The sequence below is a fragment of the Tenrec ecaudatus genome, chromosome 8 (genome assembly GCF_050624435.1).
Source record: "Tenrec ecaudatus isolate mTenEca1 chromosome 8, mTenEca1.hap1, whole genome shotgun sequence".
Taxonomy (NCBI): Eukaryota; Metazoa; Chordata; class Mammalia; order Afrosoricida; family Tenrecidae; genus Tenrec; species Tenrec ecaudatus.
The window spans coordinates 14,870,365-14,883,787 of record NC_134537.1 but is presented as its reverse complement, the minus strand read 5'-3'; the positions used below and the strand labels follow the sequence as shown (position 1 = coordinate 14,883,787).

At 40.0% G+C, this 13,423-nt stretch overlaps 1 protein-coding gene across 5 annotated transcripts in view; it reads right to left on the bottom strand.

Annotated features, from left to right (window-relative positions):
* NAALADL2 (N-acetylated alpha-linked acidic dipeptidase like 2) overlaps positions 1–13,423 on the bottom strand; it is a 1,559,949-nt gene that overhangs the window by 1,542,799 nt on the left and 3,727 nt on the right. Inside the window, exon 1 of one of the 5 annotated variants that reach the window (XM_075556050.1) lies at positions 2,440–2,495. The exons of the other annotated variants lie outside the window; for them this stretch is intronic. The gene's annotated coding sequence lies outside the window, so the exon portion shown is untranslated. Of the gene's footprint in view, positions 1–2,439; positions 2,496–13,423 lie in introns of those variants that run through there. 5 annotated transcript variants of the gene reach the window in all.

The following is a 13,423-nucleotide window of genomic DNA, read 5'->3' as shown; positions in this document are numbered from 1 at the left end:
TCTAACCAATCAGAGCCGTCCTATGATGTGTATCTTTGAATAAGCCTTTTAAAGACCGTGTGTGAAGGATGTGGATGAATGGATGTCATCTGGTCAAGCCCGACTAACAAAAGGAGGAAATCTCATGAAGCCTGACATAGAGTTAATAGCAAAGTGGGTTCGAGATGCATGGGAAGACATTCCAGAAGACATGGTGCGACGTGCCTTCCAGAAATGTAGTATTAGTAATGCTATGGATGACAGTGAAGACTGCGCTTTGTATGAAAATGACAGCAGTGATGGTGATGACGGCGATCTCAGTGAGGACAGTGTATGATGACCTCACACCAGCTGAAGCTCTGCATTGGGATACGGATGATGATGAGGAATCCAGTTTTGAAGGATTTTAACTCTTTACATTTTAGCTTGGTTGCTGATTGAGCTCAGCGAATAGTACACTTAAAGTATCACTGTTGATACCTTGTTTTTGTTGAACCTATTTTCCACTTACTGTGCTGGTTTACTGATGTTAAATGACTTCTTGTCCTATTATTTATGCTTTTTATTTAAAATAAATATTTAAATACATTACCCCACTGACATCTCAATTTTTAGTAATTTTAATTTCATTTGTTTTGATTATTGAAACTCACCAATAGCTTCTGCATTTTCCACCCTAGGTTTATACTTGAGTCAATCAGTTTTTCTGGTTGCCCAGGTAATAATTAGGTACCTCAGCTTATACTCGGGTCGGCTTATATTCGAGTATATACAGTAGTCGGCATTCAGCCATTTCAAGGGGCAGCATACGATTAAGAATCCATGGTACTGAAAGAAGAAGTCCAAGCTGCACTGAAGGCACTGACAAAAGACAAGGCTCTGGGAGTGAACACAAACACCAACTGAAATGTTTCAGCACGCAGCTGAAGCACTGGAAGCACTCATTAGTCTATGCCAACGTATTTATAAGGTAGCTATCTCGCCAATCAGCTGGGGGAGATTCATATTATTACCCATTCAAATAAAGGAGACCCACAGAATGTTGAAATTATTAAACAATGCCATGATATTACACACAAGTACATGTTTGCTGAAGATCACTCAATAACATGTGGAAGTACACTGACAGAAATTAAAGTCTTATTCCAAAGAGAACACAGAACAGGAGAGATCATTGTTTCTGTCAGACTGATCTTGGCTCAAAAGAGAGAATAATACAAAGATGCCTACTGGTGTTTTATTGACTATTCAAAGTGATTCAGCTGTGTGGATCATAACAAACTATGGCTAGCCCTGAGGAAATGGAAATTCCTGGATACTTCATAGTACTCATGCAGAACCTATGCCTGGATCAGGAAGCAATTGTGTGAAAGGAGTAAGGGAAGGGTACAGTCTGGCAGAAAATTAGGAAATAGGTGTCAGGGCTGTATCTCTAATGTCAAAAATCAGTGTTCTGTACTCTATTTTAAGTACCTGGATGCTAATATCCATGGCAAGACTACACAGAACTCATAGACAAAATTCATAACCAGAGGTTTATTAAGGAAATTAACAAGTTCTCATGCCAGTGAGAAATGCTCAGGCACTCAGGACGTATTTCAAAGTTCTTTCAGATTCCCTAACAAATGTCCAAAGGGGCAAAATAAACCTCAACCCAAAGACTTTCAGCTCAAACTCAATGGGCTCAGCAATCCTAGCTCCGTGGATTAAGTGGCCGGGAGCAACTCATTCCAGTAACCTCAGCCCCCAAACACTCAGCTCCACTTCCATGGGCCAGCAAGCTCATGTTTCCTTATTAAGACCCAAAGGCACCCCTCGGAGCAAGGCAGCCTCCTGCACAAAAGCCCTCAGTTTTACTTGCTCAGTGGGTTGGTAAAGTCCATCACGGGTCCACGCTCTGGCTCCTGGTCCCGCTGCTGCTCCTCGGATGCTGTAGCTGTCATCTGAATCCAGAAGGTTCACTGATCAGGCATCTCGGGTCCAGAAGACACACTCCACTCCTGGCTCTTGCTGGTAATGTGATCCTTCTTCCTGCTTCTCAGAGGGTTCACTTTATGCACAGCAGGATAGCACTCCATGAAATCCTATTTGCAATTACTCACAGGTGAATCCCACCAGGAGCTTGCCCCTCTTCTTATCCATCCCATGCCAAGAAAGGTTGTTTAGCAAGAGTTGGAGACTTCGGCTAGAAGAGCCACATTCAATAATTCACTGCCCCTGCAGTATCCTCTCATCATATGAATTCAAAGTGTTCACCGAGCAAATCATCAGAGAAGCGGGCTTATGTGAAGAACAATGCAGTACCAGAACTGGAGGAAGGCTTACTAGCAACTTTAAATATGCAGATGACACAGCCTTGATTGCTGAAAGTGAGGAGGGCTTGAAGCACTTGCTGATTAAAATCTAGCCTTGCATATGGATACAATTAAATGAGATATGGATTATCTGGATATGGATTACCTCTAAATGAGAAGAATGGGAATTCCAGACCACTTCCTGGTGCTCGTGCTGAACCTGCACACAGATCAAGAGGCAGTTGTGAGACCAGAGCAAGGGAATACTGCATGGTTTACCATCAGGGAAAGTGCCTGTCAGACTGGGATTCTCTCAGCATACTTCTTCAATCTGTGTGCTGAGAAAAGCACCAGAGAAGCGGATTCCATGAAGTAGAATGTGGCATCAGTATTGGAAGAGGGCTTAGAAACAACCTGAGGTATGCAGATGACACAAGTCAGCTTGCTGAAGGGGAGAAGGCCTCGAAGCGCTTGCTGATCAAGCATTTGAAGATCCAGGATTGTAGCCTTCGGTATGGACTACAACTCAATGTAAAGAAAAAACCAAAATGCTTACAAGTGGAGAAAAGATTGTCGTTGCCAAGACTCCCATCGGGCTTGGATCCACAAGCAATGCTCATGGAAGCAGCAGTCAAGAGATCAAATGACTCTCACTGCACTGTGTGAATCTGCTGCACAAAACCTCTTACCTCCTTTGTGTTTTGTGCAGTGTTGAAAAGCGATGTCACTTTGTGGACTAAGCTATGCCTCACCCAAATCCATGTCTTCAGGGGTGACTGGTCCCATGAAAAGGACATGTTTGATGAAATAGGAGAAGAGCAAATAAATAAATAGGAAGTCCCTCAATAAGCTAGATTGACACTGGGTGCCACAAGGAGCCCAAAGATAACAATTGTGAGGAAGGTGTGGCATCCGGCGGTGGTTTTTATCCTGTCGTCCACAGGGGGGCTCTGCGTCAGAACCCACATGACAGCTAGCAGCATCTTCCCTACATCAGTGAACAGAAATTCTACTGTTCCCATTTCTTAGACCAAAAATATTGATGTGCCCCTTGATTCCTTTTGTCCTCATGCCTCAAACCCAACAAGTCAACAAACGTCATGGTTCTCGACCATCAAAATATATCCTGAATATGTCCGGCCACTTTCACCCCTTCCCGTGCTACTACTCTGGTCTAAACCAGCATCAGCTGTGCATGGATTATCAGAGTCGCCTACTTCAGTCCTTGCTCCTTTACAGTGCCCTGAACAGAGTGGCCACAATCTTGGTGTGAAACAATTGTGCATGATCATATCATTCTTTGGGTCAAAAGGTTCCAATTGCCATCAAGTGAAAACCAGACATTACAATTGAATACTGGTACTAGCTGGTCCCTATCGCCTTTATGAAAATGTATCCTACTTCTCACGTCTACACCTCAGTGGAAGATCTTTTCTTTCCTTCAGTACAGTACAGATATAGGGTCTTTGCACTTGGAAGGGTTTTTTGGTGCATGGAAAGATCTGTTAAAAGAAAAATTACAAACTGGAAGCATTCATGTCAGGCCTAAGAATGATGGGGCCAATATGCATTCTCAGGAAACAAAATGTAAGGATGAAACCAGGTGGGAAGAATGTGTAAGATGTAAACAGTTGGTCCCAAAAGGAAATGTGGTCATGGCTACAATCAAACGCAACTGGTTACAACCACGTAACATTGATTCCATTCATTTTCAACTATGCCATTCACCTAGATTATAATTCACCCCTTCCTAGACAAAGGGCCAATCTTTACATTTCAAAGCATTTCAAGCTATAACTGATATTAAAAATTATTGTCTTTCCTTTTATTCCCATGAATATAGCACACTCTTGCCACTTGAATAGAATATATATACATTCCTGATGGAGAACAAAAATTTCTTCTCTGACATTTCTGCTTTAGATCCCTGGAATATTCATATATATATATGGATTTGGATCTATTCATATATATATGAATTGACATTCCATTCCCCTTTATTGGTTTCTCCTCAAGCTGTGTTTTGTTTTTGTCAAGTGTAAATTTGTTGGCTGTAGCTGTCATCATAAAACAGAGAGTGCCATGGCCACAGGAGAATTAGAACGCCCTTCTGAGGCTCCATTTAGCGAAAAGGAGAAAGCACAAAGGTCCCTTATTGTGCGGCTCTTCTCTAACACAGCCTCGTTTGAGACATTTTGAGGAAATAGTGGCCACTCTGAGGCTCTTGTCATCTAAATTAATTTTCTGGGCATGCTGTGCCCCTTCCCCGACCCCACCCCCAGCAGTTACTGGAGCAGATTACATAGTCCCAGGGCACTACAGGTTTCTACCTGTATAGTGAAGCCTCTAAAAGACATCAAGTCAGTAAGATGCTCCCATGTAGGACAATGCTTCTATTCTATGTAACAAGAATAAAGAACCGCAGTCAAATTTCATCTCACATTCCTCTGGTTCCCCGGCCCTTTACGCCTTCTTTATACTCGTCTTTGCTTTTATACTCCTCTGATCACGCTTTATTTGAATTTCACCTTTCCAAAAAAAATAAAAAGATATTAAAACAAAAAAAGCACATTAACTCTTGCCTTAAATGTCCTTTAAAAGTTGCTTTATCTTTAATGTAGATTCCTCTTGTATTACCTTTTGCCCCACAAATTTTCTGACAAATTTTAAATTGTTGTTGAAGCCTATTGGCATCAGCTTCCTGATTTGTATCAGCCTGTCACATAAAAACTGGCCCAGAAGAAGTCCCATTACGTCTTAGAAACAGAAAAATGTACCCTTACATACTGACAAACAAGCTACCTTATTGGAAAGTTCTCAAGCCATGAATAAAAAATTACTAGATGCTATACCAAAGACCTTTTCTTTACGAACTGAATAAAATCACTTCTGAAAACAACAGAGAGCTCCAAGCGTTCATGATGATCACATCTGGCTGTATCAGAAACTTTCAAACATTCGACTTGATAGCACCTGGTGCCTCCGGCCCTTTCAATGTTGTTTTCCTCGCTGGCTTAAAAGTCTGCAGTTTCAGTCCAAGTAAAACAACATCAATTAACTCCATTGTTGAGTTTAACAGACAGCGTACACACTTTCCCAGACTCTTGAATCTGGAAGGGTTTGTAAGGCTAATGGACCTTCAGCAGCAACAATTACAACTCTCAAACAAAAGAAAAAGGCTAAACTGTTCAATAGCACAAAGCTGGGTATTTCTACTAACTTCAGAAAACCTACCACTAAAAATAAGAATGCTGAAAGGTGAAAAATAAAGAAAAGACTGACAGAGCCCCAACCCCTTAACAATTCTGCAATCTGTTTCAGAGTAAAGAAAGGCTGAGGACCAGACAGGGACTTTCCTCATGGTAGCCATTCATCCACAAGACAACTGCTTTATTTATTGACAGAGAACCGTGACATTTTAATTGACAATGGGACCAACTTATCTGCTAAAGTCTCCAGCTGTTTACACAAACCTTGCCAAACAGTACGAAACTCTGAAAAGTCCTGGGGTCAACAGGCAGGAACAAACATTGATTCATTCCCTACTGGTTCCAAGAACTCGGTCCTATTGAAAAATTTCACCCTTTTTTTTGAGGTTGAGAAGAGATCTTTTTATTCAAATTGAATTGCCATTTACTGTTTAATGAAAAAAGGGAAGTATTGTGTCTCCCTGATAGACCCTAAGTCAACAGAAATGGCCTCTGAATTAGGCAATATTCATTCATGAAAGATAAAGCCATTTGCTATACGCAAGCACCTGTCATACCGCTCCTTAATTCAACTTGACCTAGTTCTCTCATAGCTCCTGCAATTTTACAGGCCCACATAGCCAAAGACGGAGGTTGAGTTCTATCAGCTGAACTAAACAAAATTAGAATATTTATCTTCGCCGCTACCAAACATTCCCCAGTACACGCTCAATGAGAAGCAAAGGGCTTGTTCCCCTCCTGTAAGATTTCCCTTCCGAAGGCTTAATTATTCCTAGTACCAGCACAAGTAATATCCCTGCTCTTCAAGCAAAAAACAAATAGGAGCTGAATATTAATAGGTGCTCAAAATCTGTATGAAATCAACCATGTAATTCTTCCTAGATTTTCAATATTCCCTAATCTTAATTATTTCTTAATGTCTGCTCAGATGCACTTGTTCTATGGTTGTGCATCTTTGCTACATTTTTTAAACAGATCTGTGTATTCCACAGGTCAATGTATGCTTGTTTTTACCTGAAAATCAACAAGTTATCAGGACTGTAATTACTGAATCTCCCACCTATGTTTCTCACATTCTGCATATGGATTTGCATCCTGTATAGTTTACAAATAAATCTACAGTTTCAAAATGTTGATGGTGTATTAGCTTATTCAACTTCCTAATAAGCCTGCCTTGACAGCATTGTAGCTTTATTAAAATATCTAACTGGTAAAGTTTCTGATGAAAAATTTCAATGAGCTCAGTGTTCTGTTAAATATTTGGGCTCACTTCTGCAGGAGTCACCATGGTGACATGGGTTATGAATTAGGTTGCTAACCAGAGAATGCCAGTTCAAACCCACCAGACACTCTGCAAGACAAAGATGAGGTTGTTTGGTCCTGTAGAGATTTATAGTCACAGAAACTCTATAGACTCGATGGCAGTAGACTTGGGGTTTAATTTCTTTGGAAGCTATCTTTATTGAGCCTAAGTGGAAAGAAACTTGTCTTTCCTATATCCAAAGCAAAGAACCGCTAGGGAAGTTCCTAGGTTTCTGTAGGTTTTGTCAAATATGAATTCCAGATATTTCTTGGTTGGCTCAAATTTTATACAAATACTTTAAAGCCTCTGAGCTGTATTCACTTCAAATTGCAACACAAGATCAAGAGGATGTAGCTCAATTAAAAGGGTCTTTATTTTTAAGGGTCTTTAATAAACATATCCACTCATTACCTAATTATCACATAGATTTTTTCTTATTGTCCATGAAGTCTCTGGAAACACTTTAGGCGTACTCCCTCAAAAACATAAAAGACAACAAAGACATATAGGTTACTGTAGCCTACAACCTGATGCTGTGGCCAGGGGATCCTCTCCCTACTTTAGGGTAGAGGCTACTACAGCCAAACTAGTAGAAGCCACCGTTGGTGTACTTCTGGGAAACTTGTACAAATATCCATGTGCTCCATGAGGTGTCTGTCTTATTCAATTCTGCCTTCACACATCTACCTACCGGCAGGCTCACCTCTTCAGACTTTCTCTTCCCTGCTATGTCTTAGACTATAGTCTTTGGCTTACTCATACTCAGCTGCTCTTCTCCCCACTAATGATAACAACTCTTCGACACAGGGTTGTCTAGAATTCAATGAGCAGCGTTTGACCTCACGCGAAGACATAGAGCCCTCTAACTCGTTCTGGTTTAGCTTGTGTCTAGATGGTTGCGACTTAAAATCTAATCCTACCAGTCTGTGCGATCAAGCTGTGTTTTCAGGACGTGTACGTAGTTAAGTGCTAGAAAGTCAAGCTTTACCTGAAGCCACCAAACCAAATACAACTCAATCTATACCTCATCATATATGAACAGAATATTGAAGTTATCAAGAATTTTGTCTTGATTAGATCCACAATGTTTACAGATACAGCAGTTATGAAAGCAAATGGCATATTGCATTGGAAAAATCTGCTGTACAAAGACCTCTTTTAAAGTGTTGAATAGCAAGAAAGTTACTTGGAAAACTAAGGTGTGCCTGACCCAAGCCCTGGTATTTTCAATCACCTCATATAGATGCAAAAAAAAAAAGTTGAGCATTGAATGTGAAAGAATGAGGAATCGTCCATGTGCCTGAATTATGCTGTTGGTGAAGAATATCAAAGATGCCAGGTATCACTGCCTGGCAAAAGGACAAACAAATCCATCGTGGACGACGTACCACCAGAATGCTCCTTGAAGCAAGATCGGCAAGACTTAGTCTTATGCATTTTAGGTACATCATCAGGAGAGACGATTCCATTGAAAGGGCCATCATTCTTGATAACGTACAAAGGCAACAAAAAGGAGAAAGATGCTCAATGAGATGCATATTTTTAGACAGTAGATATCATTTTGGAATTAAGCATGATTTTTGCAAGTTGGGGAAACAAAGAGGATGTTTTTCACCGTTTCTAAATTTATTTTATGTTTAAATAACTTTAATGAGGGCTTGTACAGTTCATATCACATTCCATACATATATACATTATGCCAGGCGCATTTGTACATAGGTTGCCATCATCATTTTCAAAACATTTTCTTACTACTATCAGCTCATTTTCTCCTTCTCATGAACCCTTGATTATTTTTTTTTCATGTCTTACACCAACAGATGTCTCCTTTCACCCACTTTTCTGTTGTCTATCCCCCTGGGAGAGGCTTATATATCGATCATTGTGATCGGTTCCCACTTCCCCCCGGCCCCCATTCCTCATACCCTCCCAATTCTACCTTACAAATCCTGCTAGACCAGAGCATGTACACTAGTACAGATAAGAGATCACAACGAAGGGGATCCAGGAAAGATAAACCATTCAGGATAATGAGAAAAGCGATATCAGGAGGGTAACAAAGAGGATTTTTAATGTCTTCTATAAAAACATAAATAGTGGATCTTCTAAATGTTCTGCTATTCACCTCTGAAAATTACTATAATAGAAACACAAGCGTATCAGTTAAAAGGAGTGCATAAATTAGTTAAACAAAAAGGAAATAGATGATATGATATTGATGATATGGCAGCCAAGCAAGCTGCCTCTTAATATTTCTTCACTTATGATACAAGAACACTCCAAATTTAACTATTGATTACTCTAACCTAAATGAATTACATTTAGAAAAAAATACCCCAAACAGATGAAATGGAGGCATGAAGACAGAGGCTGTCACAAAGATCCTGCCACTAAGCTGCTGACTGGGACTCATAAGAAAGACATCTTATCCAATGTCCTCTATGTTCCTATGAGGCTGGCCTTACATGAACGTTTTCTAATGGGACAAGGTAAAAAATTACTGAGAGCTTCAAAAATACCAGGGGCTGGGGGAGTTGGAGAACAGGATGCTGTCCAGCAAGCTGTCACCACTGCCCTATCTGTGCTCACTGCTCTCATGGAAAACACCTCCAAGTCCAACCGGGACAATGCTGTTCACCTTCCAAGCCTATGCTTCAATCAATGACGGTTAGATTTTATTCCGCCTCCACCTTCAAATGGTTATCAATATATATTAATGACTAGTAGTTGCTTTTTATGTTGGGTAGAAGCCATTGTCCCCTGCCATCATGCATTGCCATCTCGAAAACCTCATACTCATCGGGGGAACCCAAAACTCTTTATATCAATCAAGAAACTCAATTCACTGATCAAGTCATCCAAGATCTGTGTTGTTCTCCCCCTTTACCCAAGGCAATGTTGGTCTTACCATCTTCTGTCTTCTGATCTACTAGAGAAAACGAATAGGACAGTAGAGACTCAAGCAGTATAGCTCTGTGAAATGTACATTTATCTTAAAGGACTTCCTTCAGTTCTCTGAAAGCCGTGGTCCACCTTGGAATCACACAAAGTTATCTCTAAGAACAAAATTACTGCGAGATCATGGTCCTTCTTTATGTTATCTGCACTGGCCCCTCATTGTTGAACCTGAATTACAGAAGCATTGTCAGTTTTCAACGTCATCTTTCACAGTTTAGAGAATCTGACAAACAGGAACTGGTCTCCCAAAGTCTGCCTACTATGACCACAGGAGAACATGTATATTGTAAGAGAGATTATTTTAGTTATCTAGGGATACTATCATAGATACACAACAAATGAATGGCTTTTTGAAAATGGCAATTTATTTCTCAAAGCTTAGGAGGCTAGAAGTCCAAATGCAGGTAGCTGGATCTAAAGGAAATTATTTGTCTTTCAACATCTGTGAGGACAGCATCCCTTGGAGATCTCTCTTGGCATCAATCTTACCCTAGGTCTAAGAGGTTCCCAGCACAGGGGTTCTGAGTTCAACTGATGTGTACCACTATTGGCTCTTATTAGTTTTTTGTTTGTTTTTTTTTTTGGTGGGGTGCAGTAGTGAGGTTTCCTCCCTCTCTACATACTCCTCTCTCCTTTCATCTCTTGTAAGATAAAAAATATGCTTCGAGTAAGGGTGTAATTTGAGGAAAGGTGTGGCTTACTAAGGGCATGACTTAAGGAAGTGTGTGGCTTGAGCCATACTCTCTTGTAAGGATGTCACTCAAGGTACACCTCACTATTATCCTCCCGCATTAACATAGAGGTTAGGGTTACAGCACATTACAAAATGGAAAAGGATTACATCAGAACACTAAATGGAAGAGAGCCACAGAATACTAGAAATTATGGCTTAGCCAAGTTGACAGTTTGGGGAGAGACAATTCAACCCATGACAGATATCAAATTAGACTGAATCAAATTTTGCTGGAGGGGGAAGAAGCACTAGAACGGACTGTGATTGGACAACTCATTTAATGACAATTTAGCCATGGGGGAAGCGGCCCTCGAATTGATGAGGTGATGATTGTATAATTCTCCTTGATATGATTGAACTATTGAGTTATATGATTTGTAAATTATGTGCCAATGAAATATAAATATGTGCTGAATTTAAATATAATTTAAATATAAATTATGTGCCAATGAAATATAAATATGTGCTGAAAATATAAATAAAATAAAAACCAAAAAAGTCTGAATCAAATTTCAGTGGAAGGACTCCTATGTAGTCCTTCTCACCAATACTTGTGAAACCAAATAAAATTTAAAAACCCACTTACATTGAGTCAATTTTGTCTCACAGTGAACCTATACAGATGTTCTAAGAGAGTAAATCTCTTTTGGGCGAAGCCTAATTTTTTTTTCCTTCGAGCAGCTGGTGGATTTGAACCATCAACTTTGTGGTAAACAGCTGCTAACCCATACCACCAACAGGCTTTATAACCAAAATCAAAAATCAAATTCATTGCCAAGTGGATTCCATTTCATAGTGCCCCTATAGGGCAGCGTATAATTGCCCCTGTGGGTTTCCAACACTTTGCAGGAATAGAAAGTCTCTCCTTTTCTCCCATGGAGTGGCTGGTGGTTTCAAACAGCTGGCCTTGTGGTTACCAACCTAACATGTAACCACCACACCACCAGTGTTCCTGACAGGCTTTAGAGGTCACTGCCAAATCAGAAAGAATAAAACCCTGGCTCCTTCTGTCACTATTTATAAGGTTATAAAGGTTCCTCCTTAGACTAGCCAACCCATCAGATAATTGAAGATGACAGTGAAACACCCCTGTGGCCTGAAGAGCAGCCCCGGTAGCATAGTGGTTACAAGTTGGGCTATGATCCATAGGTCTGCAGTTCAAAACCACCAGACACTTCAAGGGAGAAAGACAAAGGCTTCTACTCCAAGTCTTGGGAACCCACAGGGGCAGTTCTCCCCTGTCCTATAAAGTTTCCATGGGTCAGAATCAACTTGATGTCAGTGAGTGGCTTTGGCTTTGTGATCTGAGATGTTTGAACCAAGCAAGACCCTGGAATAGGCCTTAAAATACACCTACTTATCTTTTCTTCTTTCAAACTTTGGTACATCATGCCTCATTTATTTTTCTAAATTAGGCTTATTTATTTATGCTCATTTCAAAAGGTTTAACTAATCAATATGGGGGTCTCCTCTCAAATTCAATTCAGGCTGGCCTTTCCTAATGGATTTCTCTGCTATACAGTTCTAATTGGGTTGCTTTTGCTATATGTTGATAAGAATAGAGAAATAGTTCATTACTACAGGAAATAATTATTAAATTTCCCAATGATAATGGCTTCTTGGCGAATATGGACAACATCAGGGGCATGGCTTAACTTGTAGTCTTAATGTAACTCTTACTTTATTAAATAAAATCCACCAAGATGAGCTGTAAACAGCACTCTTCATTTTCTGGTCCATGTCAACAACTGTGGGATGGACTCACCTGACTACGTCAAGCTGCTTCCCTTTGCTGAGAACCATCTAACCACACTTAAGTGAATAATCCAGGCAATAAGGTCACTGTGAGTTAGTATTAACTAGATGGCAATGAGTTGAACCACACCTATATGAATAACTAGACCTGTGGGAAGACTTTGAGTCTGGTTGTACATTATTTATAATCTTACAAGTTACTACAAACTGGCTTCAACACTCAGGTATCTACTTGATAGCCCCTAATGCTCCCTTTTGGCTACATGACACCAATCTTTGGCCCTGGGTCCTGCCAAATTAGACTGGAAGATATACCCTGGGTCTGTGTTTGTCTCAAGAAGATATTTTAACCAAACTCCTATTACCATCTAATGTAATCATATTGAGAACTTGAGGGTCTCAATCAGTATTTCATTCACTGGACCATTTAGAAACATTATTAATACCTCAAGTAAAATATGAAGATGCTATGCAACATGTAGAAATATCAACCAAATATGTACAAAGTGTCATTGAGGACAAAGCCTCTAGACTTCAAGCAGTCAGCACTGAATTAACCATGGTGAGAAAGATAGCACTCAAAATAGAATGGCCTGGACATTCTCCTTGCAGCCCACAGCAGTACCAGTGCCATAATAAAATCTGATTACTGAGCCTGCACTCCTCACTACAGGGCGAATATTATACTCTATGCGAATCATGAGGGTCCTGGCGACACTGTCACGTAAACTTTAGACTCCTAGGAGGTATTATGGCAGTTCAATCGACTCACCACTCACACCACAGGAGAAAGATGAGGTGTCCTCGCTGTAGAGATTTATTTTCAGAAGCCCAAAGGGATAGCTCAATTATGTTTTCCAGGGTACCAGGAGTTGGAATCAACTCAACAGTAACTAGGTTTGTTTTTGTTTTTTGGTGGGGAGGAGAGTTCTAGTAAGTTAATAACATGCAACTTACAGTTTCTCACTTAATGGTTCTGTTAATTCATTAACCGAAATGGTTACTAATTTGCTCTCTTTAGGTGGTAGGATAAAAATTGCTATGTAATTTTGGAATCTTTATAGTCCTTATTTTCACTTTTATATCTATAAAATGCTGTTTTTCTTTAATTCAATGCACTTTGAATTCAAAATAATCTGACTCTTCAAATGAAGTCAAACTGGTCTCACAGGTTCTCATCAATGAGTGTGTT